This window comes from Mustela nigripes, chromosome 15 (genome assembly GCF_022355385.1).
Source record: "Mustela nigripes isolate SB6536 chromosome 15, MUSNIG.SB6536, whole genome shotgun sequence".
Taxonomy (NCBI): Eukaryota; Metazoa; Chordata; class Mammalia; order Carnivora; family Mustelidae; genus Mustela; species Mustela nigripes.
The window spans coordinates 80,363,295-80,388,989 of record NC_081571.1 but is presented as its reverse complement, the minus strand read 5'-3'; the positions used below and the strand labels follow the sequence as shown (position 1 = coordinate 80,388,989).

General features: G+C 40.2%; 1 protein-coding gene and 1 long non-coding RNA gene across 2 annotated transcripts in view; both read left to right on the top strand.

The window, feature by feature from the left end:
* Positions 1–25,695, top strand: part of NALF1 (NALCN channel auxiliary factor 1) — a 610,879-nt gene that overhangs the window by 380,958 nt on the left and 204,226 nt on the right. The gene's annotated exons all lie outside the window — the stretch shown is intronic.
* Positions 12,930–15,770, top strand: LOC132002467 (uncharacterized). Its single transcript, XR_009399900.1, has 3 exons — positions 12,930–13,017; positions 15,261–15,393; positions 15,530–15,770. It is a non-coding gene; the product is annotated as an uncharacterized LOC132002467 (long non-coding RNA).

Here is a 25,695-nt window from a genome sequence, read left to right as displayed (position 1 = left end):
CGGGAGGGTTTCTACGGCAGCCGTACCAATAGGATTTGCAGGCTGATTCCTTCCAGTCCTCCAAAAGAATAGGAAATAGAATTGGATATCACAGATGAGGACTCTTTAGTGCTGAGAGAAGTGGGAAATGAATTCATATCTACTTTCTGCTCTCTTCATTTCTTTTGTTTTTCCTTTTCATATAATGTCTTTACTTTTTTTTTTTTTTATTTCTTTTCAGCATAACAGTATTCATTGTTTTTGCACCACACCCAGTGCTCCATGCAATCCATGCCCTCTCTAATACCCACCACCTGGTTCCCCCGACCTCCCACCCTCCTCCCCTTCAAAACCCTCAGATTGTTTTTCAGAGTCCATAGTCTCTCATGGGTCAGCTCCCCTTCCAATTTCCCCCAACTCCCTTCTCCTCTCCATCTCCCCATGTCCTCCATGCTATTTGTTATGCTCCACAAGTAAGTGAAACCATATGATAATTGACTCTCTCTGCTTGACTTATTTCACTCAGCATAATCTCTTCCAGTCCCGTCCATGTTGCTACAAAAGTTGGGTATTCGTCCTTTCTGATGGAGGCATCATACTCCACAGTGTATATGGACCACATCTTCCTTATCCATTCGTCCGTTGAAGGGCATCTTGGTTCTTTCCACAGTTTGGCAACTGTGATCATTGCTGCTATAAACATTGGGGTACAGATGGCCCTTCTTTTCACTGCATCTGTGTCTTTGGGGTAAATACCCAGTAGTGCAATTGTGGGGAATAGGGAAGCTCTATTTTTAATTTCTTGAGGAATCTCCACACTCTTCTCCAAAGTGGCTGCACCAACGTGCATTCCTACCAACAGTGTAAGAGGGTTCCCCTTTCTCCACATCCTCTCCAACACATGTTGTTTCCTGTCTTGCTAATTTTGGCCATTCTAACTGGTGTAAGGTGATATCTCAATGTGGTTTTAATTTGAATCTCCCTGATGGCTAGTGATGATGAACATTTTTTTCATGTGTCTGAGAGCCATTTGTATGTCTTCCTTGGAGAAGTGTCTGTTCATATCTTCTGCCCATTTTTTGATATGATTGTCTGTTTTGTGTGTGTTGAGTTTGAGGAGTTCTTTATAGATCCTGGATATGAACCTTTTGTCTGTACTTTCATTTGCAAATGTCTTCTCCCATTCCATGGGTTGCCTCTTTGTTTCTGCTTCCTGGCTTTTCAAACCAAATGTGCTGTGCGCTATACTGGTCCCCACGTGGTTCTTGTACCCTGCTGTAGCTGGCACCTCTGGTGACCAAGAGGGGCTCAGAAGGAGGCTCCTGTGCCATCCCAAGCACTGAGACCCCCCAATGCTATTTTGCACATTTGCTCAGTCCCCATAGGCCCCCTTCACAGGCCCCCTTCACATTGTGGTGTGACCTGGTGAGGGCCAAGCAGTGTGCATGGGAAATCAGGGTACAGTAAAACATATTCAGTGACTACGTTTTCCTGTTTCATATCTTCTAGAATTGCCCCGTGTGTGTGTAGCTTTGTCTAACCAGAGAAAGGACTGATTCAGCTTTAGCTAGACAGGACCACACATAATAAGATCATTTCGATACCTCTGCATATATCATAGGGATGTGTTTTTGGTCAGGGGTTTTCAAATGTCTTTTAGGAGTGGAGTCTTACCTTCAAAATGAAGCACAGGAACTGAAAAAAATATGAATATCTGAGCTGATTATTGTGATGTAAATGAAAATGTACAAAGAATAGTAATGTCCGCTAGAAAAAAATATATTGGGCAGATGGGAAGATGGGTTTCCTTAAACAAGGCCTGGACCCAGGACCACCCCGAAATGACTCAGGCCAGCCCATCACCACTTCTGTCTGGAGACCTGGAGATATAATTCTCCATTCATAGTTAAATTACAGATAACATCGGCATATAATTAGAGCACACATTTTCAAAATTGCCTCTAAAAAATGCCATCCAGGCCAATAAGACTTTATTTTTACCAAATTGAAATATCAGCATATTTTAAAAATGAAAGTGTTAATTAGAAGAAAGTTTGGTCAGCCAGGAAACTTCGTAAAATGAGCATCACAGAGAGAACATTGGCAATACCCATGAGAACATGGCGGGAACAGAAACTGATCGGAACTACAAATCTATAATCGTGGCCCAGGTAATTAGAACAGCCAGAACAACCAACTTGCCTTTATTGCTATGAGCCAGATTTTGTACGAGGTACCCTACCTAAGTAACTCCATTAATCCCCCTAACCACCCTATGAAGTAGATGATTATGCCCACTTCACATGAGAAAACCGAGACAAAGAGAACTTAAGTTATTCGAGGTCACAGAGGAGTAGAACCAGAGTTTCAAGATAGGTAGTCTGGTCCACAGTCTGTGCTCTACCTGGGCAAGAGGAACTGACCAGGAAATTAGGCAAGATTGCCTAACACCATAAATAGTCCCTTTCTGGTAGGCCAACTTGACTTCTTTGATGATCAAAACGTAACCTTCTAGTGATGAGTTTTACCATGTAGCTCTGCTTGTAGAAATCATGCTGTCCAATCTGATTGATCATTTTACTTCAAACAAATAAATATTAAATAAGCATTTTGGTTTTAATCATGTGTCTTATTTAATGAAATCCATGTAAACCATTTCCTCTTGATTTGCTGGAAGGTGACAATTGTGGGCCTACAGAGCTGATGGCCAACCCGGAGCCACTGCCCAACCCATCGTCGTTGGTGCATTGTGTGGGCAGGCCCCTTCAATCACCTTGATACTTGCCTTCTGCTTCTGTTTGTTCCTTTTATGAAACCAGTTCCAGAATGTAAGGTGTTTCTGGCTGTTCTGGCCTTCAGGTCAGTAATCAACACCAGGAGTGCTCCTATACACCCTGGGAAGGTAAAACCCTGTCTAAGGCTCAAGGACATAAGCCCGTGGACTGAAAAGGAAAGCAAGGAGCTCTGTAGGGCATCAGACACCCTGTCTCTAGTCTTCCCACTCCCCCACTTCTACTCCGAAGCAGCAACTGATCTAAAATTGATCCCACTTCTGTTAGACCCTCCTTTGAGTTCTTCTTCCCTTTGATCAAAAGATAAGATGCTTCCTGTTTCACTGTAATGGAGTGACGTTCCACAGTTCGGGAGTGTCCTCCCTCCACACATCTAGTCAAATAAATCTGATTTTGTTAAACCACTGGCCTTTGAGCCCTCTGTACCTCATCTAGATCCAACACCTGGGTTCCTAGGCTCCTAGCCTGGGTTCAGTCCCGACGGCCTCAATGTGCTGCTCTTTTAATGAGTCTAATTTCTAGTCTCTAAAACATGACCTGTGATTCACAGCCAGTTCACCAGGCCCTTCTATTTACTTAAATTCACACTTCTTAAGAAAGGCACTTACACACACTGGTAGAGCATAGAATTGGTATTTATGCAAGCCTGGTCATAGGAAGTGCTATGTGATCTTGCAGAAATTACTTAAAACTTTGGAGATTTAGGTTCCTCATTGGTAACATGAAAATACTATCTACCTCGTCTACTAATGTCATGAGGAATAAATAATGAAATTATAGAATGTGTCTAAAAAATAATAGTATTTAAGAAGTTACCTTCCTTCTCATGATACTGTTCACTCTTCTCACCCTTCACTGACCAAGTAGAGCCATGGCCCAACTCCAACCATGGTCTTTGATCTCATATGTAATAATAATAATAAAACAAGAGTATTGATTCAATAGTTAACAGCACCTGTTGCTAGATGTTACATGATACCCTAAGCAGTTAAAATTCATTTAACATTTCCAACACCTCTGTAAAACAAGACTCATTAAAATTTTTCCTTTATAGCTTAGAAAATAAGAGCACAGTAAGGTTAAGTTACCCACAATTACACAGGCTGATATAGTGCTTTAAAAGGTTGAATTCGTGGACAGTATTTTTAGAAATTCAAAAATTTTATCTAAGACTCCAGATTTCCTAGCTGCTTTGGAAAAAGGTAAAACTGTAGCAGTGCCTGGCCTGAACTGTGATGGGGCGAAAGTTAGTAGGGTCCGAGGGATTGACTTAGATGGGTGTATGCCTTTCGGCGGGTGTCTCACCATCTAGTGCGTGCACCTGCTCCTTTGCAGCATTTTGTAGAAACCTGCCCCCAGACTCCCAGGAAGCCTTGAACAAAGACTGTATTTGTGTGTGAGAAAATGCAGTGTGGTAGTAAGCAGAGGAAGAGAGCGTTCAGCCTTTGGAAGCTAAACACTGGGAAGGATGGAACTCTTCTGCTGTTATGTGTGTTTAGCTTTCAAAAATTAAAAATTAAACTATGGACTCTGACAAATTGATAGCGGTTTTGCTCATTCCAGTGTCGGACTTCCTTCCTGTAACATTAAAAAAATTTAACTCATGCATTGAGAGGAAAAAAAAACTTACTAATACAATTATGCTACACATTTTTCTAAAAGTGAGGATTTGTCTCAGTTGTATATTCTAAAGGAAACAAATTAAACATTTATTTTTGAAAATTAAAAGTCATTTATTATATGTAATACTAAATATTATATATTTTATTACTTTAAGCAAAATAAATCAGTTTTTCCAAATTACCCCCAAAGAATCCTCCTAAGAAGAAAAGATAAGCACACATTGAAGAAAAATGAGTAACTTGTAGGCAGAATCAAAGGTATGGCCAGGGAAACCTTTGACTGTCTTGCTTAGTATGTAAATAATTTAAGAATGAAACTTAAAACCTAGAGTCACTCAGTTTACTTCAAGCTAAATCTGAGGTAACTAGGGCACTCCACTGGTGTTGACTAAGGGGAGTAGAATTTTAATGCAAAAATATATAAAGACAGAAATTAGTCAACATTTCTTAGAGTTTCAAATATATTTCTGAGGCTTCTCTGTCCTAGAGGGTTTCATGTGGAGAACGGCTTGGAAAACCTCCTTTCAGGATTCTCTGATTATGCAGAATTTCCCAGGTGTTGGTCAAGATGGCAAATTATACAAAACCAGATTCTTGAAGGGAATCCTACCAGACTCCCAACACATTTTTAAAAGCATTGATTGGGGGGATTGGGAAGGGACATTTTAGGTAACATCTGCCAAAGGTCAGATGAAATGTCCCAATCCATAACCTGGTCACATTGGTTGAAGACAGGAACTTTTGTTGTTGTTACTAATTTTACAATAGCAGCCAAATGAAAATTACAACTGCAAAGATTGTCTGAGGTTTTGATACAGCTCTGTCCACAGAAATTCTTTGAACAAAAACACAGCAAAAGAGTTATGAAACAAGTTCAGTCTGGTGACAGAAATTGGCTTAAACACTTAGATTTTAAATTTATAGAATTTCATTACTTCACTAAAATCCAATTTCAGGCAAGAGACCGTGTTAACTTCCTCCCAAATAAGAATAAATTGCAATAAAGATGCACAGTCAACAAATGCTTGATTTCTGAGTGTTCCTGCTCCTTCATACTTCACGCTTCAGCACCAGACCCTCAAGTCTCTCACCACATAGGCCATCCTCTGCCCTTCCTCCTGATGCTCTGTTAAAACACTGTCACAGACTTCTGCAAAAATGCTTCCCCCTGCTCCTGTTGCACTTGGCATGGTGCACATAGTAGGTGCTAAAAAACACTTGCTGACTCAGTGCAGGGACACACGCTGTAACCTCTCCTGACTGACTTGGTCCAGCCATCTATCTTAAACTGTAACACGCTCCAGTTAAAGCAACTCTATTCAGCTGATGTTTTGCTATGATAACTATTTATGTCCTGCTCACTCTCCACTGTCCTCACCTCTGTATATGTTCTATAAAATCCTTTCCTTGACTTAGGTCACTAGTGTACTCCACTGTTGTTGACAAAAGTAGTGTGTTCATGCAAAAATACAAAGAGGTGGAAGAAATTAGTCAGCGTTTCTCAGGGCTTCAAAAGGTGGTGGGTATTATAGAGGGCACGGATTGCATGGAGCACTGGGTGTGGTGAAAAAATAATGATACTGTTACGCTAAAAATAAATAAATGAAAAAAAAAAGATATTTCTAAAGCTTCCTCTGTCACCAAAGGATGTTGGTCTAGAAAACCTCTTGTATCTCTTCTTTCCACAATTCTCTGATCCTGCATAAACTATGGTGATAATAGGTAAAGTGCATATCCTGAAATAGTAAATGGAAGCATTTGTTTCTAAAAGTCCAGATACTAAAATATACATATAATGAAAGCACGTATTTTCCTTTAAATCTGCAACTTGCTTTTGCAGTTTCAGTCACAATGGAAAGACCATGCAGTCAAGGGTAAATCATTTTTCTTCCTCCCTCCCCTCCCCGCTTCTTCACCCCTGCTCAGAATCACCTGAGACTATATCCAGGGAAACTCATTTACTTTGGTGGCAACATCTGGTCTCACGATGAAGGTGGCTTATTGAGTAGAGATTCAAGAGACAAATACCGAAACCCTGGGAGTGGGGTAACTGGTTTACCACACCCAGCTCAAGGCAGCAATCCCCAACAAGCGGGGGAGTGATGTGGCTATTACTGAACCCAGAGAACGGGATGATCAGGAGAAGACGGTACACGAGGGAAAGAAACGGGAAAGGATGTGGGGCGGCACGGCGACAGGGAGAGAAGACAGGCTAGGTGTCTTTTCTTCTCAAATCACAATCCAAGAGTGAGCGAAGTTTCCTTTAGATGTCCCAGAAATATTGTCATCCCTACTGTGAAGACTCGGATCAACATATTAATACCAGCAGTAGGGTGATAAGGTAGCCGAGCCCTGCGTCCTGGTGAAAACCAGCCACAAAGGGGAAGACTAACGAGGGTTTTTTAGTGTGAGAGTGAGCATTAAGTAGAACGAATATAAGGTTTTAGGTATTTGGGGGCATCTGGGTGGCTCTGTCCGTTAAGTGTCTGACTTCGACTCATGTCTTGATCTCAGGGTCCTGGAATGGCTCCACATAGACTCTCCACTCAGCGGGGAGCCTGCTTCTCTGTCTCCCTCTGCTCCTTCTCCCTTTTGTGCTCTCTCTCACCCCTTCTCTAAAGTAAATAAATAAAATCTTCAAAAAATAAACAAACAATTTTAAAAAGAGTTTAAGTATTTGTAAAATTAAAAAAAAGAGAGAGACATCTGCGTTTTAGCTTTTGGCCTATGTGAATTCTCTTTTCCTCAACCCATTAATAATAGACATCTCTGAATTTAAACACAAATGCCAAAAACATAACAATCTGAGGGTTTTGAAGGGGCGGGGAGTGGGAAGTTGGGGGAACCAGGTGGTGGGTATTGGAGAGGGCACGGATTGCATGGAGCACTGGGTGTGGTGCAAAAACAATGAATACTGTTACGCTGAAAAGAAATTTAAAAAAATAAAAAAAAAAACAATATGCTTTAAAATGAATGGCCACAGCATGTACAAGATCATGTTGCTTGTACACAACATTGAGTCTTAAAAAGCAAACATAGGTGCGGTGGTGAGAGTGTACACGCTTGCCTTGTTCCCAGGCTTAGTGGAAACACCCACCATTTCACCATTAACTCCAGTGGTAGTTTTTCCTAGATGCTGCTTAGAAGGCAAAGCAACTTCCCTTTTATTCTTTGTTTGCTGACAGTTTTTATCATGCATGGGCACTGCATTTTGTCAGATGCCTTTTCTGCATTGATTAAAATAATCCCAAGTTTGTTTTTATCATCGTTTTGTTGCTGATAAGGTAAATGTCATGAATTTATTCTCAAATGTTAAACCAGTCATGTGGTTCAAGATCACCCACACTCAGTCATGACCTATTATCCTTCTTATGCACTGGTGAATTCCTCCTCTTTTAAAAATTTTCTAGGTTTGTGATGTGGTTTTGCTCACAGTTTTTTGTTTTTTGTTTTTTTGCTCACAGTTTTTTCAACAAAGTGAATTTTCCATGTGGAAGATGCTCCAAGCTACTGCTTGTAACTGCAGAGTTTTACTTCTGAGACCATGTGTAGCAGTATTTAAAAATGTATTAGGAAGACACCATAAAAGCAGAGTAAATATATTAATATATGCACAATGTCCCTTGGCCAGGATTGCTTGTTTACTGTTCTCGTTGGTCTGGCCCTCTAAGGTGAAGTTTTCATCTCGTGGTTTTAGAAAGGTGGGCCTCTTAATGAGGTGAGCCACTGACCCAGTTTTGTGCATATGTGACAGAAAAAGCCCAGCTCCACAGCCCGGGCGGAGTTCTGCAACACCAGCACACTGCTGTGAAGCAGGGTGAGGAGGTGGGGGCCCTTCCCGGGGCTGGGGAACCTATAGGAAGCTCTTCTGGGATCCATGGAGCCGTAGCCCATAGGCCAAGCTCTCAGAAAGGAAGCAGCCCTTCTGGTCAGAGAGTTGTTCTGATGATGTAATGTCTGTCCCCCACACCCCCACTCTTTCTCGCGGCCTGTGTTCAGTTATGCGGTGAAGATGTGAACATTTAGCAAAAGCTTCCACATCGCAGGCCTCAGACCGTTACCGTTACCCCTTCCACGGCCTTGCTGTCCACCTTCCAGAACACTCTACTGTCAGCCCGTTTGATCAGAGGGAAAGTACCAGTGCTATCGCTGTGGCCTTCAGATGCCAAATAGCCCGGTGAACGGCTACGGTGAAACTGCTCGACTTGTCGGCAAGTTAACAGCAAATGTAATCATTTCATGAGTGGAAAATAGGCCTTTATGTCCCTGTAGAATCATGGAGAACACAGTTAAGAAACGAACAGATTCGTCCCTCAGGAAAGCAGATAAACTGCTGCATACACGTATTCATGTAATGAAGGAAAACACCTCGAGTGGATCTGCTAACATCCTTTTGAGCTAACTTGACTTACTATTTTTCCCTAATCAACCTCTAAGATGCTATTATTTTTAATATCACGTCAGCTCCACATTTGGGTAAGATTTTCAGGAGCCCATGAAGCAGCTCTATGGTCTGTTTTGGGACCAGAACTAGATTATTTTGTTTTTTATTATCTTTATTTTCATTTTTAATTTATTTTTATTTTTACTTTTATTTTTAATTATTTATTATATATTATTATAATTAAAACTGTTGTTTTAAATTATTATTTATTACTTTCTTTCTTTTGTTTCTGAGAGAGAGAGAGTACACAGGAGGGGAGAGGCAGAAGGAGAGGGAGAGAGGGAATCTTAAGCAGGTTCCACACCCAGCGAGGGGCCCGCTGCCGGGCTTGGTCTCACAGCCCTGAGATCATGACAGAAACCAAAACCAAGAGCCAGATGCTTAGCCAACTGAGCCACCCAGGTGGCCCAGGCCACATGTTTCTTACAAAGACAAAATCACAAATGCACATATGTTGCCAAAACTACCCCCACAAATCTCACTGAGCCCATCATTCAGCTGAGGCAATGGCCCTAGGAGGGAAAACATTTATCCACACACCGAATCTTTCCATATATTTCCTATTACTTGGTGACCGTCGCCATTTGGAAGCCAACTTGGAGATGAGAAGTTTGATGTTGAAGAAGAAAGGATTCTCTAGGCAGTGTGGTTGTGCTTCTGTGTGTCTCTAGGCAGTGTGGTTGTGCTTCTGTGTGTCTTCAGTAAAAGAGGATGAGGGTAATGATGTTGAATGACCACTCTCCACATTTGGGGCCCTCTGCTAAGCTCTTTATATCCACCACTGTGTTCAAACTTGACAAGAATTCTGCAAGACCAAATACTCTTTGCATTTGAAAAATGGGGAAAGCAGATCTTGGGAAGGACATTTCAGTCCCTCGAAGTTGAGGCTAATGAGTGCAGAGCTCGAATACAGTGCAAGACGTGGCTGGCCCCCAACTCTGTGTTCTCAAGTGCTGAAGGAGTCTCTCCTTCTATGATGCACGTCTTATGATCTAGTGGTCTGTGTCTGTGAGCTTTTACTAGTGTTCATTTTTGGGAAAACATAAATTGTTTTGGGATTCCAGGGGCAAAATGAACAGAGAAAAATCTAACCAAACAGCATGCTATGTTTTGTATGGACTTCTTCTACGACTGTAGAGCTGGTGTGAATTTCATCATCTTTATGATGATGGGTCTTTATGAACAAATGAAGAGAAGATCCCATATCTCTTCACCTACTAAGACAGGAGTAACAATAAATGATAGGTTTAAGCATCAATGAAAAATCAACCTGCAGTAAATTGGTATAAAACTTTTAATTTCATGAATATAGAAATTGAAACAGGAGTTCATGGCTCCAAGAATTCTTTGCACATTAGTGAAGCAATTTTCACCTGCATACAGAGTGGGATTACATGGCACTGATATCAGACCTCTTCTTCAAAAAAATGACATAGTTTTAGCATTCTAAAGTGGATATGCAATTGGTCAATTCACTTCATATTTTAGTATTTTCATAGGGCAAGGATGTCAGGCCCTGGATCTTGACATTTTCTTGATGTCCTAGCACATCTTCCTGTTCAATGGACAGCTAATTTACTCACTCTTCCTGGTGGCATAGAGTCTTAAGTGGACAAGGCTCATTGGCCATGAGATCATGTGTCCCTTTTTCGTGCAAAGAAGTCTGCGAGCTCCTGAATGCTCATCTTCACATCAGCTGGCAAATGCGCGTTTCTTGAGATGCATTTCTCTATTTCAGCACAACATCAGGGAGTCCATCTAACCTTATACACTTAATGGAAATTGATCTCTAAGGAGATCTTTTCTTTTCAATTCTCTGAGAACTTTTGATAAGATATGATCAGTGATCATTGTCCTTTCACAACACAAAGATGAACTGTCTTTTAACTTAAGAAAGGGAGTGTTCGACCAGGAAAAAAGAGAACTAATTACCTCTTGAACCTCCTCTCCAGAATCTGTAACTCTAGCAGCAGATTAATTGGGATATATTTGAGTAAACTACCATAAAAACCAAATCTGTGACCAGGTGAGAAGATGTAGATTCAGACAATTTAAGATAACCTTATTGGTAGAAGAACTACTTAGTCTAATCTTAGAAAGTTATCAGTCATTATTATGTAGAATCTAGTCTCTTTTCTAGCTCAAAGTTACTATAATATATAAAATTCATCAAAAAATAATAGTGCATAATTAATCAAAAAATAATAATGCATCAAATAATAATAGTTATATATTATATACTATATAATATATATTACTATTTACTATATGCTATATAATATATATAGTATATAATTTTATAAATATAATATATAAAATGCATCAAAAATAATAGTGTACATTAATGTTCAATGATAAGATTAATTTATTCCATTTTTTTTTCATTTATCTAGCAGGTGTAACAAAATTTTATCATGGTAACTAATGATATGAGAATTTTTAGGTTTAAAATGTTTTTGAGGGACGCCTGGGTGGCTCAGTTGGTTGGACGACTGCCTTCGGCTCAGGTCATGATCCCGGAGTCCTGGGATCGAGTCCCGCATCGGGCTCCCAACTGCATGGGGAGTCTGCTTCTCCCTCTGACCTTCTCCTCGCTCATGCTCTCTCTCACTGTCTCTCTCTCTCAAATAAATAAATAAAATATTTAAAAAAAATAAAATAAAATAAAATGTTTTTGAGAATATGCTTGCATGATTTACTGAAAAGTGAAGTTAGAACGGTGGGGAATGGATGTCTCTTCATGGCCAAAACAATAAAAGCTGGATCATACTTCTCTGTAAGATCAAGTGTAAAAGCTAACTGTGGGATGGAGATGAAAGAAAAGATCACAACGTGAGTGAGGGGTGGGGAGAAGGGTCCATGATCATGAGTAGGCTTGGGGCTCGGTGGGAGGAAGTGCAGCAACTTTGTGAGAGGTAACTAAATCGCAACTTTGTGATAAGGTAACTAAATCACAACTTTGCGATAAGGTAACCAAAGAATACTGTAAGAGAGGAACATCTCATTTGTGGTCCTAACATTGTTGCCTTCATGAATGTAAATTCCTTTTCGATTGTCCAAAGTAGTAAACGAAACCAATCATAATCTGAATTTATTTGACTAGGCAAATTATGGAAATCCCAAAGAAAAAGTGAAAACAGATAAGGCAGGTAGTGGCAACCTAGGGTTGAGGAATAAAGGCCTGAAGGAAGTTGAGGTATCTTCTTGAGGGTTGTGAATTTACACAGACAAGCAATTTTGGATCCATGTCCACCCTGTCTGGAGGGCAAAGCTTGAGGTGTGGCTGACAGCTGGTTTCCTCATACTTCTATTTATTCACAGCAGTAATTCTTAACCTTGGCCACATTTTGAAATATGCTTGGGTAGCTTTTAATACTTCCTAACACCTGAGCCCCAACCCAGAGAGTCAGACTTTTGTTGGGGGGGCAGGGATTTGAGGGTACTGGAACTTGACCATCACTATTATTTTAAAGCTTCCCAGATAATTCTAGCCTGCAAGCAAGATTAAGGAGTGCTTAACTTTGTGATAACAGAGAATATAATGCTGAAAATGTTGTACAAGCAAGGAATTTGGAATGGTCCACTTTCTCAAATGAGGTTCCTCATTGAATTATAGAACATCCAAAATTATTTTAGGTAATTCTGTTTTTAGTTCCTCCAAGGATTCATATAAACACTGCCATCTAGATGCATATGAACAAAGTGAATTCATTACATACGATGACTGTCTTGGGGCAATTAGGGCTTAATTTTCTCAAGGATCCCCAATTATCTGGCAGATAAGAGTGGGGGGATTACAAGAGTGAAAACTGCACACAGGGTGGCATAAATATTTGGGGGTGCATTTCAAAGTCTTGAGACAGTCACTCCTGTACCCACTAAGGACATAGAAAAACTAAGTAATCATGGCACTTTTCAAAGTTGGGAAAACCTCTGTCATACAAACCCCTTCACATTTGCTCCTATTTGCAGCCAACACCCAATCAATTAGGTTATGCATGCGTTGAAACTAGTAGCATCATGATGCTAAGCAAGGTCACCAAATTATTCATCATCCAAACTGGGGCAGTGTGTGCATTCATGTGTTCAGGAAGGACCATGACGGTTAAGCTGAGACATCAGGGGTCGACCGGGACATCTTCAAGCACACCAAGAGGCAGGCTTGCCCCAGTTCTGGATGGTAAGGGTACTATTGGGAGGGAGACTCATTGGCCAGCATCAAGAGGGCCACATTATAAAGAGAACAGTAGTATGTTCCCTGGACTCAGACAGAACTGGGTTTAGTTACAAACCTCCGCATCAGTTAGATTTTCCTGGCCTTGGTATGTCCTATGCTAGGTACTTGAATATAATGTACTTGGTCTACATTATATTCCAACTGTCAGATTGCTATGGAGTAGCTTCTCAATGAGTATGTTTTAATATATGGACAAACAAATGAGTAAATATATTCCAGAATCTCTCTCCATTTGATTTACTCTGCTGTGAATGTACTCTGTAGAAACTGTGCTCTGTAGAATGTACTCTGTAGAAACATCAGTTTCTCCTAATATTAGGACTCATAACTGAACACCTGAATCCAAATCTAATCTCTCAGCCCTTACCTAGGGAAGTTAAGCACTCTAATAGTTTACATGTTTATTTAACAGCTTTATCAAATGCTGTTCTTATTAAACTGGGATATATTAAAAACTCCAAGGCTTTGTACATCAAATTGCCTTAATTGTCTCCAAAGTGTACCTGCATGTTTGATAGGTTGAATTTAGGATTTTTATGTTTATCCCTGTTAAATTAAACTAAGGTATTTTGGTTCTGTGTTTCCCCTACATTTGTTTGCTTTAAGTTTTAATGTATCTTTATCATCATGTTTCTTACCAACAGTACTGAGAATTAGTAAGTAGTCTTAGGTCATTGATATCAATATGAATGGGAAATAAGAAGGGGAGAAGGGAAGAATACAGTGCCTTCCCCTAAAGGCTCTTCTCTCCATTGACATTACTTAGTTCATGATCATAACTGGGTACGGTTTTCCTGTCAATAGCAAATCGACCCAACCGTGCTATCAATCCACACTGATTTTATCATATTATCTAAACAGAATCTTAAGGAGGCATTACAGGTGGCCCTCTGCATCCCCCCTCAATTGCTTTAAGGACATACTCTACCAATCACCTTAATTTCTATTTGGCAGGGAAGCATAAAAAAGACATGGAAAACATTTTGAATGCTTTATAACCTTTTCTTTAAGAGATCTGAACAATCCATACTGAAAGCTTCCAAAGACATAGTTACATGATTAAGACCCAATATAACACCTGGTCCATAGTACGCACTCAAGAATCATGCTGAAGAATGCATCTTTAAGTGTCTGAAGATTTACTTAAGGGCTTAGACAGAGGATTTCACTCTAAATAGTGAAAAGGATGCAGGTTTCTTATTAGCCAGATCAATGTTTTGTTACACCAGGATATTCTTAGCTTGCTAAAATAAGAGACAAAGAGGGCATCATAAATAGTTAATTAACAATGAAATATTGAGCTTAAAACTTCCTCAAAAGCACTGGATTTTTTTCAGCATATTTGCTTAGACATTTGAGAATCCAGAATTTAACGACATGCCACCATGTTGTTCTCTGTTGTAAAGTTTCCTATTATTTTGTGGCTCAGTGCATTTTCTTGGGCTGTTTCCTGATTCTGAGAGGTTCTGTCCTCAGAATGTCAGAGCCAGAAAAGATCAAGCAATAATACAGTCTTATATACCCCTCCAGTAATCAGTGGTAAGAAGGAGATTCAGAAAATGACTTTTGACCTGCAGCTGTCAGTAGCTCTCCTCTGCAGACTTCCAGTATGAGGGCAGCATAGATCGTGGGAAAGAGCCCAGGTTCTTAGTCCAGACTGACAGAGATCAGATCCTGGTTAGGTCATTTGCAGAAGTGTGATTTCAGCTGAATGACTCATAACTTCTGGGCCTCAGTTTCCTCATCTCTAAAATGGGATAATCACTTCCCTGGCCTCCTGGGGCCATTACCAGGATCAGCTTGAGCTAACAGAGGGGAAAGCCTTAGAAGAAGGGGTGCCGTCTATGAGTTAGATTCCACTCTTGTCAATATTACCCCCCCCCCCCCAACGCCTTCAGGGAGGAGCTCGTGCAATCCTCTTCCAAGAAATCTGTCCAGCTGTTTCACCTGTTTCTTCCCCAGTAATTCTGTTTTGCCAATTAGTTCGTTCTGTCTTAGATAACTCAGTGTCTTTCTCCCTGGGTCAGGTTGCCCGCCCGATAGACCCAATGGAATATTTCAAATCAAATACATGCTTGTTGAATGGAAGTACATTTTCCTTTAAGGTATTGAATTTTAGAGATAGCTTTATCTTTTTTTTCACATTCTTAGTAGTTTTTAATAGAGAATTTTTATTCCTGGAACAGAGCTCTCAGCGAGCTTATGAACAATTCCTGTTAGGCCTCTTGAAAGAGGACGTTCCTAATTGGATCTGAGAAGGAAGCCCTGTTGCCTGCATCTGACCGCCCAGCACTGAGCAAGCCCGAGAGAAATCAGAAGGTGGGGGTTTTGCTTGCTTGCTTGCTTTCTTTCATCAAAGAAGACAAAGATGTCAGAGAACTTTCTTTAAATCTTTTTCTTCTCTTTTTGCTAACTTCATCTCTCTCTCTCTCTCTTTCTTTTTTGCTGTTCAAAGTTGATTGATTTGAAGTACTATTTAAGACCTTATTATCCGGAACTGACTACTCTGCCCTGGTTCCCTGGACATTCCTTCTGTTTCTTAAGAAGTTCAACTTTTAAGAAGTGAAATTCAAAGAAATGTGCATGTTTATACTTCAGGTAATATGTCTCTTGGAAAAAAAATTTTTTAAAAATTCAGTCCAAATGACTATGATAACCTCTTACCAAATTATAAGAGTACTTCTTAAAATGTAAAATAAAATGTTCTGCTTGTTACATTCTGGAGCTAAAAAATATTTTGGAAGAAATGTAGTAAGAGTGTAAAAGAATGAACAGAAAACACAAACACCTATGCTGTTCTGGAAAACAATGGACAAATAGTATAATCATATATGTTCAATGGAATAAAATAACTATTTCTAGGGAAAAAATAAATTTCACTGGGACGCCTGGTTGGCTCAGTTGGTTGGACAACTGCTTTTGGCTCAGGTCATGATGCCAGAGTCCCAGGATCGAGTCCCGCATTGGGCTCCCAGCTCCACAGGGAGCCTGCTTCTCTCTCTGACCTTCTCCTTGCTCATGCTCTCTCTCACAGCCTCTCTCTCAAATAAATAAATAAAATATTTAAAAAAAAAAAGAAATTTCACCTTCCTCATCTGTGTATATTTACCTATTTGACATGCCAACATATTTAAAAAAATAATGAAATTATCCATTAACGCACACCATCACATGATTTTATTTTTTTAATTTTCTCTACATATAAATTTGGAATATATACAATAATAATTTAAGTAATTGGCTAACTTGTTTAAGCTATATAATGAGCTAGGTAATTATTTCACATCATATAAGATGAGATATATTATCTTAGTTTTATGGTGTCTACAATGATCAGTTTTAATAACTATATTATAATTCATTCTGTTATATCAGGAGCCTGAAATCTGAATTATTTTATGACTCAAGGTAGCATGACGTCATTGAGCCCGAGTTTCCAAGAAGCAAGCTGTGTGGGGTAAAGCAGAGAAATACATCTTGGAAGCAATCTCATGAAAATCTTTGGTCTGTGTCTTTGAAGATAGTGCTTCTTTGGTGGAAAAATATAGAAATTTGAAGGCTGCAGTTCCATTTTGAGGATAGAACAAGGTCACACAGAAGCAGTTATGGAGACCATGCTCTGACCTCTCAAAAGCACTTTCGATTGGACCTTTTACAAGTTCCTCCTTTCTTCTCCCTGTATATTCCACGATTCTTTGTGACAATATGAGGGGAAAAGTCCTCCCAAACCCTATTTTGCATTTCAAAACTGGTACAGTAGCATGAACATTCAGATGTGGTGAGATCTTACGTGAATCTCGTGTGACTCTCAGGTCAAGGTTCAGGTATCTGTTCTGTCTGTAGGTTTCTTACCTACCTTGGAGGGTATGAGAAAAGAAACCCCAATCTTTTAACAGCTTATAACAGAAACCCTTACCTGGTATTGTCATACAAGGAAGCCTTCTCTGAGGGAGTGATCTTGAAATGTGAGAGAGTGTAGGAGTAAAGTTAGAATGTAGGACGGAAAGAACCCAGTGGGGAGCATCTCATACAGAAAAACAGGAAGTACCCACTTCTGGAGTGGGGGCCAGCATGCCTCTTCCAGGAAGAAGAGAAGGCTGTGTGGTGGACAGGATTTCAAGCAAGAGATTGAATGGAAAACGTCCGACAGTCTCTGGAACAGAGATATTTGAGATGTTCTTTAAAAATAAATAAATAAATAAATAAATAAATAAATAAATAACCGAGTGAGTAGGAAGTCAAACTTTTCCTAATAATTTAGTCTTAATTTAGTCATTCTCTTTTTTTCTTCTTCTATACTTCATATAGAAATATATACTCTCTGTGCTATTCTGCAACTGGTTTTACTATATTCTAGGCCAGATTCACTGATGACATGTTTCTCTTTAGAAATGACCTCATCTGTGAGGAGTTATCATCCTCCAGGAAGAACTTGCCCACGTGTTCACCCATGATTGATTTGTGGTAGTGCATATTGCTTCCAGCAATATAGTTCCACACTGCTCTGCCTTTGGTAAAGAACATCCTTGTCTCAAAGTTTACTTTTGACTGTTAGTTTAGGCTTTGCTCCCATCAACTCTCTTAATGTTTCCAGTAAGGAAAAATTAGGAGCTAAAGACAACTTTCATTTGCTAGAAAAGTTTTGATCTGCTGAACAGAGCAAGGCTCTAGAACAGGTACTTCTTTCTTACCCAATAGGAGGATTGAAGAACTTTGCAAATGACAAGTGCAAGGATGTATGTTTTGTGTGTCCCATTTATAGGGGACATACTAAGGAACAGGAAAATTGTAGATATGGCAAAGTGTCATTTCTTCATGTGAAATACCAAGGCACTTATCGATGAAGGTTTTAGTGACATGCTGATAACTCAGGAAATTTTAAAAATCCCTGGAGAAGTTCTGAAAATTGAGTTGAGATCACTAGGGACTTGAACAGAAAGATGGCCACCTATCGATGGCACATGTCTAAGGAAAATCTGAAATGCTAAATGATTCTCCCTGACAATGACATCAATTACTTTACAGAATCTCATTTTTTAAAAGTGGGATGAGGTGATAAATCGGTCTTCATAAGGTCATCAGTAATCACCTAAATTACGATACTGTACTGTTAATTGCGTGCAGAACCAATATGCAAACACGTGGTCTCTCCGATCCACCCACGTGTGTTCTAGAAGGCAGCCTGTCCAGACAGACTAAACAGTCCCCAACCACTTTGGAAAATTATGCAGGAGTCAGCTACAACCAGTTCACTTGGTGTGCCTCCTGTTTTATGAGATCTGATCACAAATGCCTGCATTAGAAAAGAACTGAAATCTTGGGGTGCTTGGGTGGCTCAGTGGGTTAAGCTTCGCCTTCAGCTCAGATCTTGGTGTCCTGGGATCGAGCCCCGCATCGGGCTCTCTGCTCAGCGGGGAGCCTGCTTCCCCCCCTCCACCCCGCCTGCCTCTCTGCCCACTTGTGATGTCTGTTTGTCAGATAAATAAAATCTTTGAAAAAAGAAAAAAAAAAGAACTGAAAGCTGAAGCAGTGAAATGATTCTATTAGAAACACTTTCTTAAATTCTAGATGAATGCTGATAGATAAAGGTGTTTCTGTTCAGTTAATAATTTGGTGTTCTTTAAAAATAATTTGATAAATTAAATAGCATCTACTCACTTGTCCAAGGTTGGTTGCCCCAGGAAACTGGCAGCAGAGTTTTGCAGTGAGTTTCCAGAGGTACGAAGTGTGTCAGTGTGTTTGTGTTTGCATCACGTGACTGAGGTAGCCCGGCTCTGGTTCTAGAGTCCATGAATGCTTCTCTCTCTAGCTTATTGATCCTTCCTGCCTGATAAATCTTCAAAGAAGATGCTTATTAGTCAGTAGAGCAAAATGATTATAAGCAGATTTTGGAAGAAGATAGTCTGGCCTCGAGTCCTGGCTTTGCTCCTAAATGTATCAGTTACTTGAGGGAAATCATCTTAGTGCTTTCAGCCACCCCCACCCCTTTGTAAAGAGGAGATGATCTCAGTACTCTCCATGGGTGGTTATGAGTGTTCAGAACAGGCACAGGACCTGCTACGGATAACAGCTCCACGAACTGTTGGATACTGCTCTTAGGAGGGGAGGAGATGGGAGAAGTATCTTTTTAGCCTGTTTAGAATATTCTGAATTGTTGGTAGGTGGATAGCTGGTAAAGAGTTCTTACAGAATTCATGACTACAATGCTTGAAAGGCAGCACGGACTGCCTTCTTCTGGTGGACATTCTCCTTGGGAGGTGGTGGGTTCTGGAGGCAGGTTGCTTTAACCCTTAGTGCCAGGAGACCCAACAATGTGGTTTACTGAAATAGTTCTGCCTCATTGTCTTTGTCTAAATGTGTGAGACTCATATTGTGGTTGGGAGATTTCCTACAGAGTGTCCGTGGTATGTAGTGGGCACCCAGTGAAGGTAAGCTACTATTACCTGCAGGGAAAAGCATCTGTCAGATAAAAGAGAAAGGACCACTGGGTCTGTCGTTTGTTGAGTGGGTAGACATGGGTGATTCCCAGCATCCTACGCCCATGGGGGTATCTTAGTCCATTGGAAAGACATAGGTGATTTCATATTTGTTTTTCCCTTTAAAGGAAGATTTTTCTTTTGTTTACCTACAGCGCAAGATGGAGAGAATTGAACCTGCACTAATATTAAGTATTAAGATGGAATCCCAAGAGGTTGAAAGAAGGGGGATGGATAGGTTGTTTTGGAGAAGCAGGTCTGTACCAGGGATGCCAGCCGGGTCTGAGAGGTAGATAACAGCTCCCCGTGCGTCTCTAGGGCTTGCTGGAAGCTGGCCAGGATTCTCAGCTAGGAGATTGGGAAGGGTCCATCTTCCAAGCAGATCGCTTTTCTTTTTCTCCTTCTTCCATTCCCTGCCCTCCTCCACATGGATCATCCTCTTCTTCTGTTCTCATATGTACCTCTCTCAGGGTTTATAGCAGCCAAAGACGTTTGACATTTGACTACTGTGTTTGGAAATAGAAATCCCAGTATCCCCAGCTCTGCCCCCATGACATCAGTCAGGAGTCATAAGGGGGTATTAATAGCTGTGTTTTCTTCATTACAGTAGAAGTACAGTTAATACATACCAAAGGGATGATGGAAATACCACCACTGAGCAAACGCCCCAGTAATAATTATTTCAGACAATTGGCATCGATAATAAATATAAATATGGATGCTAAATCTATAGCCTATAGTATGATGAAAAAGAAGACATTTGCATATTCTGGAAGTATCTTTCCATAAGATATTTATTAATTGCAAAGGAGGAAAATAGTAACTTCACAGTGGAGAAACCTGGCAGACATCACATTAACCGTGTCATCAAAGTGAACATCGCAAGTAATGAGATGTGTCAACACCACACTTTCCCCGGTATGATGTAAAGAGCAGGACGCAGCACCACTCTTGTGCTGTTGCCCAAAAGGCAGACTGAATTTAATCTTGATGAAGCATTAGACAAACCCAAATGGAGGGACATTCTCAAAGTAAAAATAATTATTTTCTGGGGATTACTTAAACAAATCATCCTGAGCATATAATCCAATCTTGCTTTGCAGTAAAAACATCTTGCAAATAAATAATTACAAGATTTGTATTCAGCATATGGAATTATTCTAAAGCTTTTGGCAGATAGACAGAATTATCCATATGTCTTAACTAAATTCATAACAATAACTTATTGCCTTTCCAGAGCAATTTCAAAACCAGACATTTTACCAGGGCTCCAAAATTTATTTTATTTTTTTATATAAGCCAAAGCTGTTTAATATGAAAATATTATAGGATTTTCTGTCAAAAGCAACCGAGATGAGTATACCGGGAAAGCTTACTGCAGGATTTATTTGCACATTTTCTCTCTCTTGTGTTTTTCCCTTCCATCATTTGGGAAGAAAATAAGAAAAAATGCATTTTCTTCATGTTGTTCTTCTCTTTTTGAAATAGTATTCGCTGTTTGAGAAAGAGGCTCCTCGTTTGGAGCCCTGGTTTCCCTTATCAGAGGAGGTAGAATATTCCACAACTAACCAGTGGTGACAGTTAGGGTTGCAGAAGACAACGGGCAAATAGCTCCCTTTCCTGATTCTGGCCTGTTGCACCACTGGCTACGTCTTGGACTTCCTAGATTTAGGGACTTTTGCTCCAAATTAGCTGTCCCTTCTTATCTTTCCTCACTTTTCTGAACTCTGTTGGTTGGAGCCTACTCTCAGCAATGACGTTACTAGTTCTAGATTGGCTTTTCCCTGTGGCATCAATAGGGAAAAGAAATTCATTGGTGTATGTCTGCCTCCCAATGGAAGAGCCCATGTCGTCATGTCCCAGATGTGAAAAAAACTCATGTATTTCAGAATCAGTATATCATCACCGTATTAGTTTCCCATCGTTGCTGTGACAAGTTGTCACTACTTTGGTGACGTAAAATAACGTGCCTTTGTTATCTGATAGTTCTAGAGGTCAGAAGACCAAAATGGGCTTCACTAGGCCAATGTCAAGATGTTGAGAGGATTGCCCACCTTCTGGGTGCTCAGGAGGCTTCCTGCCTTCCTTGGCTCTTGGTCTCCAGGCAGCTGTCACATTTATCTGACCTTAACTCCTCTGGCCACTTATTTCTCTTGTGAGGACCCTCTTGGTGACCCTGGGTTAGTCCAGATAGTCCAAAATATTTTCTCTGTCTCAAGAGCCTGAACATACACGTGTCCGCAGAGTTCCTTTTGCCATGGGAGATAATCTATTTGCAGGTCCTGGGGATTAGGAAGTGGACATTTTGGAGGCCCATTACTCTGCTTATAAGACTCAACCTGCCATCAATATGCAGTAAGGATGTGTTGAAAAAGCAGGATTTTGAAGATGTGGGGAGCAATTGACCTAACCAGGGTTCACTGATGTGCTGAATGTGATTATTAATATGCATGTGGTGGTTTTTAAACGTTATCTGATTAGTCACTAAGGTGCATGGACTATCTCTCTGGCTAGTTTCAGATAAAGTCTGCTCCATGAGTAATTTGTTGATTGGCTCTCTTCTTCATCAATGGCATGGACCAAGGTAAAACACACGGCAACAGCTGAGATCCTAAGGCTCAGAGACAATGAAGGATATATTTTCACATCAGTCGTATCGGTATCAACTAGTAAGTTGCTAATGCGGAGGAAAATGAGTTTAAATTTTTGGTATGATGCCTGGCATAGTCACATGTACTGAGGAATTTGATAAATGTTTTCATAAGATGTGGTGCATAAATGATGAATTCAGGAACACTGAAAATAAATTTAAAAATAAATAAAAAATTAAAAAGAAAAAAGAATGATTGTCACCACGATGATGAATGGGAATAGTGCCCCTTCCCTTCGGAAGGGTCTATAAAGTATGCGGGATGATTCATGAGTAAGCATCAAACAGTGACATGGAGAGAACCATTACTCCCTGGGGAAAAGGATAGCAAATCAGAATCTCATGCCTCATTGATGTCACCTTCAGAAATCACAGCTCGAGTTGCTCTGCTTCTTAAGCCCCAATATTGTGGATTAACCTTTTCCAGAGATATGTGAGAGTCAGGGCTTTGGTGAAGATTGGGCTGCAAACTAGCAACACTCTGACATCGTGCACTACCCAGGACCCTTCTTTCCAGTGTCGGCAGGAGAGGGGAAAATCCACTCAATCCACGGGAGGGCGAGCTTGCGGTCACGGATGCTGATGCTCCCCCCAACCCTCCCTGCCAGTCTTCTGAGGCAGCAGTAGGGAGCTCCCCGCTGCTGCACCTGTGAGATCGATCAGAGTAATTTAGCTCAAGGAAGCAGTGCTACAGAAATGGGCATTAAAAACCCTCATGTCTACTCTTCTGGCTCTTTATATTTATGGAATAAAATAAAATTTGCTCAGAATATTTTAACTCTCATTTATAGTTTACTGGTTTCTGAATCAGAGTTATCATGCCATCTGACTAAGGAGTAATTCCACATGCCTCAATGGCACAACACATCTCCAGTAAACAAATAGAGCCATCACTGGCTGACAAGGAACTCACCCTGGAGCAGTTGAAACTCTTCCTTCAATGAGAATCGGGATATAAATGTTGAGCAAACCCCAAAGAAAATGCAGAACAAATCTGTGCTTAGGAAGATTATAAATCTTCAGAGCTCGGAGGAGACGACTATTTAAGATGGCAATACCAGTCATGAGGTTATGTGAAATTGTTTCCCTCTTCCACTCTTGGAGTAGAGAGCATGTGTTGTGAGAGGGGAGGGTTGCACTTCGGAGAAAGCATGCTATTTCCTTCCATGTTTCAAGCCACTTTAGTGCTGTGTGTTGGTGAGAAAAAAACTGATCACGGCTCTCCTTTGTGACCTTCTGTCTGCATTGTTTCATGAAAGTAGTTAAGGCTGCCCCTAAAATGATAATAATGGCACAACTCCAGGGGTATATTGGAGAGCATGCCTAGAGAAATACACAAAACCACAAAAAATGGGAAGTTATACACTGTTCTCCAGCCAGTGATAAATAAGGTACACAGAGATGAAAATGTCTCTGTGTGTGCCCGTGCGTGCGGCTGACCCCTAGAAGAGTGTATGGAATGGGTTCCACTAGAAACCCAAAAGAGACAGCGTCATTGCGGACATGGAAGCCGTCCAGGCAGTTCTCCTCTCTTCTAGGCGCTCAGCCCTGCGTCCTCACTTGAGGTCCTGGGCCAAGGTCCTCACTCCTCCAAGAGCTATGCCAGGCTCATGAGCTTCAGCAGAACTTTTTTTTTTTTTTTTTTTTTTTTTACTTATTTGAGAAAGAGAATGAGGGAGGGAGAGGGAGAGGATGAGACGGGGGACGGCCAGAGGGAGCAGCAGACTCCTGGCAGAGCAGGGAGCCCGATGCAGGACTGGATCCTGGGAATCCAGGATCATGATCTCAGCTGAAGACCATCGCTTGACCCATTGAGCCACCCGGCGCCCCCTGGCGGAATTCATTTTTATCTGCTAGGCAAGGACAATAGGTGGCATCATCATAAGAATAACCATAAGTACGTATTTTTTTTGTTTTCCCTTGCACATGTTTATTATTTTATTAACTTTTCTCTAGGATAGAAGGACTGCATAATGAACAGTGTCAAGTCAACAGTTTTCGAAAGACTTGTATTAGGGAATCTACCTAAATAAAACAAGGATGACTTTAAAACAGTCTAATGATTCTATTCGTTTGTTATTTTTTTTTAATTTTTTCTAAAAATGAAAAAAAGTTGTTGCCTCTGCTGATTATAAAAACATGCAAGCAATTCAAAACAATATCCATTTGAACAAGTATTCATCTTTTAATTCTCTTTGTGATATACCTAAATTCAATTTTATAGCTATCGTGCCTTAGTAGCAATCGGGTATAGAAAGTAAGAGGCCACGTGTCTTTCTAGGGCATCAGTTCAGACTCATTCCACTTCTTTCCTTTTCTTTGTAATTTTTGCAACGTTGCAAGTATAACTGAGGCTGGTCCTCATGAATTCCAGACATGTAACTTGTAAAGTAAATTGCCATCCATCAGTCCAGAGCAAATTGACTTATGATTTTTTTCAAATATTTTTACGACTCACTGAAGAACGACTGAATGTCCAGATAATAACAAAATCTATATATAAAAACAAAACATATTATAGATGGATAGATAGATTATTTATTTATTTATTTATTTGAGAGAGAGAGAGAGCAGAGCAAGAACAGGAGTCGGGGGTGGGCAGAGGGAGAAGCAGACTCCCCGCTTAGCAAATAATAATGCAAATAAATAAATGAATACTGCTCACTAAATACCAGGCTCTTACTAAGAGCCTGATGCTGGGCTCCAGCCCAGGACCCTGAGATCACGATCTGAGCCAAAGGCAGATGCTTGACTGACTGAGCCACCCAGGCGCCCCTAAAAGCTATATGTTTTTACACATGTTAAAATCAAGGAATTACTTGGGTAATTAATACGCTTATTTTAGTTGCCAGTGTAATTGTTATCTTCACAGTATTTTATACTTCTTGCTTCTTTTTTCATAAGGAAATCGTTCCTATACCATGTTGATTGAATATTTTGGAAGACATGACGTTAGAAGGGCTAAGCAAGGAAATTAAAATGTTTGCACCATTTAATTATTTCATTAAATTGTAGGTTCCGAACTGGAGAGGGCCTCCAAGTTGAGCACTGAGTTGGAGCAGCCACCTGTGCCTCAGTATCTTTGCCCAGGTGTGATCCCATCTATTCTTGAAACTTCTCTAGGTCGTGAAGTCTGCTGCCTCCTACAAGAGGCACTTCCGTTTGTATTTAATGCTATTCTTTCTTTTCCAAAACTTATATCTCTTTTTTGGTACATTCCAGGATTAGCTCTATAGCAATATTACATGAGTCATGTCCTATCTGCAGAAAACTGCCTGATTTTGGATATAGGCACAGATGATATACCCAATCGCTGATATTATGTTAGAGAGTTTTCATTCTCAAAGGAAGCTTTAAAATTCTAGAAATTTTTAGAAATAATGTAGCTGTTTCTATTTGATTATGTATTTAATTAGAGAATTACTTTTGAACTAATCATAAATAAACCAAAGTTAGAAAGAACCGTAAACTCCTCTGAAGAAGAAAACAATCTAC